This window comes from Gracilinanus agilis, chromosome 5 (assembly GCF_016433145.1).
Source record: "Gracilinanus agilis isolate LMUSP501 chromosome 5, AgileGrace, whole genome shotgun sequence".
Lineage (NCBI taxonomy): Eukaryota > Metazoa > Chordata > Mammalia > Didelphimorphia > Didelphidae > Gracilinanus > Gracilinanus agilis.
Genome location: NC_058134.1, coordinates 213,844,931 through 213,848,386, shown reverse-complemented (window position 1 = coordinate 213,848,386; position 3,456 = coordinate 213,844,931).

The following is a 3,456-nucleotide window of genomic DNA, read 5'->3' as shown; positions in this document are numbered from 1 at the left end:
TTGCTGCAATGCTTCATATTCTGGGGGAAAAAATGTCCTGCTTGCCTACATCTCTCCAGCTACATAACACTTCCTCACTCATTTTAAAAGCAAAAACATAAAACCTAGAAATAACTGGAATTTGGGTTAAACAGTAAGCAAAAGCTTTTATTGTCTTATCTAAACTCTATATTTCCCTAGCACTCAGCTCAATGCTTTTCACCCAGTGAGTACTTAATATTTGTTTGTTAGAATGAATATTCATTCTACTAATCATAATAATCTATTAATCTCATAATTCTTTGTAAAAGATGGAAATATACATTAAGAGCTATACAACTGTTCATGCTCATTGACCTAGGGATCCCTTTACTAGGGTTAGGCCCTAAGGGCATTAAGAGGACAAAAAAACTATGTCTGTCTGAAAATATTCATGGAAGCTATGTTTATAATGACAAAATAACTGGAAATAACACAAATGCAATGAATGGGAGAAATAGCTGGCTATATCTGAATATCATGGATTGTGTTATTAGAAAAGACAAATACTGGAAATATAAATAAAAATAAGGAAATCCATGAAGAGATGAAAAGAATAAGAATAATACATGCCATAATCACATAAAGGGAGGGAAAGACACAAAATCAAGAAAAAAAATATCCAAATAAAACAAATCCAAAAGGAACTCAAAAGGGGAAGATGTTTACATTATTATATATATACAATTTACATATTTTAGGCAAATTGCAAGCAATGTGGGGTTTGTGGTTTTGCACATAATTTTTTAATGCATCTGTTTAGTTTAAATTTTTTTGGTGGTGGTGGTGGTTACTAAGTATATAATAACATTTTTTAATTTACAAAAGGAGGAAAATTAATTCTTTGTAAGATGACAAATGTTAACTGAGAAAAAATAAAGCATTCTAGAAATAATTGATCAATTCAGAAAAGATATATTCCTATAGGGCAAAAAATGTTCTTCTAGGCATCATGTTAATTAAAAATTATGAATTAAATACAAATATATTGACAGAAAAATGATTAAATATGAATCAGAGGCAGACAGGGACAGAGAGCAGAAAGGCAGGGCATGGTTGCATGATTCGTGTTCTTTCCCTGCCCTCCTCCCTCCTCCCTCCTCTAGCCAATGAGCAGTTCACCTGGGTTTTTACATGTTGAATACATCACTTTACCACCAAAAACAGACATGTGTTCCTACTATAATTTCCCCAGATATTCATATTGGAATTACTAGAAGGCAAGGGTTAAGAATGTCAGTCAACAAGCTTAAACTCCATTTTAATTTAGGTTGAATTTGATGATACATGAAAAAAAAAAGTTTGATTAAGATGTATAAGAGACTGCCACCAAACACACCTACATAAAAACTACTTCCCTTTGGCAGCAATGAGACATATATGCTTGTTCCAGCTTTTTATATTTTATAAGTTACATGTAATCAGTTATACATTTTCCAAAGAAAAAGTGGAATATAATTTCCTCTCATAGGCAGATCATTTTTCCAAGTTGAAATGTGTAATTCTGAGGGGCTTTCAAAATATTTTATTTTCATGAACAATGTTTACTGCTATTCTACAGTACTGGCTGCTTTAAAAAAAAACAAGAGGAATCATGATGACAAAGTATCGTTTTCTATCAAATCAACCCATTTGAGATGGCTGTTTTGACTGCAAAGTTGGGAATGGATGTACAAAATGCATGATGTGATTTCAGAAGCATTTGGCTAACTGTTTGGAAAGCCCTTTGCTAATATGATCATTATTTACTGTAATGAGATACCCTGAATTTGAGACCCTTACAGTTTCTAAGTGATTAACACACACACACACACACACACACACATCCTCTCTCTTTCCAACAATGGCTACAGGAAAACTGCAGCCAGACTTTACTCCAATGTACACATATAACTCAGGTTTCACCCTGTCACCTGTTGGCTTCTGAACAACTCTCTTCTTTGTTAAAATTTACAGCATTCATTTGGAACAAGTTTCCAGAGGAAACACTCCAAGCAAGTGTTTGAGAAGTCACAAGACTCGAGTTGTAAAAACAAATTCTACTCATAGTCTAGTTTATACTGACATAGATTAACAGAAAAACCTCCAGGCAGAAAGGGGAGAGAGACAGAGACAGAGAGAGAGAGAAAAGAACCACAGAGAGAGACTGAGAATCAGAGGCAGACAGGGACAGAGAGCAGAAAGGGAGGGCAATTTTTGTCAGAAGATTTTATGGCTGGAGAATGCCAAAAGAATTATTACTGGTAGTTGACTACTGTTCCATAAAAAAGAAAGATTACCAATACCCTACTTTCACCTATACCACACATAGGCATTACATACTTAACAGTAGAACACTTAAGGCAAGTAACTCAGCCAAAATCAATCCTTTCTTTAGCCTGTGGTTCCCAGAGCAAACCCTGGGTCTTTAAAGTCAGTGGTGGGGAGTGATCAGAAAATTTTCCTGGAATTGTTCAAGCATAGTAATTCCCTGGTCAGAGTCCAGGTCTTCCACTCTAGACCCAGCCACCTTTCTGAGCAAAGACCAGAGTCAAAGAAAGGTTTCTCTTTCTCTGATAAAAAAAAAAAATCTCCCTTATCCCCAGAAACCCTTTTCTCCCCCCAACTCCTCCCCGGAAAAGAAAAAGCAGAAAGCCTGATAAACTCTTTGTTGCCCTAAGGGTTAAACCATTATAACTACCCCCAAATCATTCTTGACAGTTCTAGACCAGTAGAGATTCTGAACAACCCCCTCTAGGTCACCTTCCAAGCTTTTTTTAGTTGTCTCATCCAGGGAGATCCCTCTGCTGGTGCTCTCACACTGAGTGTTCCCACCACTGGGTGTCTCTGGCAGGTCGTAGTGACTTTAAACAGAAAAAAATAGAAAATAGCTTCTAGGCAGGCGCTTAACTACCCAACATAGAGCCTCTCACTGCAGTTAAACTAAGCAGGACTATTTCTGGACATTCTCTGCACGGAAATCTGTCAGGCTCTCTTTCCCAGTAACCCGCCCCTTAACAGCCTCCACCCCAAAGACAACCCCAAACCGAAATAAATCCCTCCCGTTCCCCACAAAGGCGCACTGCGGCTGGAGAAAGATCTAGAGAGAGTGAGGGCCACCAGGTCCAGAGGGAGGGGTGTGGTGTTGCTTTTCGGGAAGCACAAAGAGAACCAGTAGACCCCCCCCTTCCAAGGCCCTAGGGTTGGGGGTGAAAAGGGTGATGCCAACAGGCAGAGGTCTGAGAAGTAGGACTTCGGGGGAGAGGGGAGGTTAGTGAAGGAAGGGGTGGGAGTGGGAGGGTGCGAGGATGTCGGGGAGGGGGCAACGAGGGATCGGGGAGGGGCTATCCCCAGGCCTCTGCAACTCGGCCACGAAGTGGAGTCCACAGTCCAATGGCTACGCTCCCGATCCCACCTAAAGAACTGACCCGTGGTTCCATAATGGTGGGGCCACGCTAA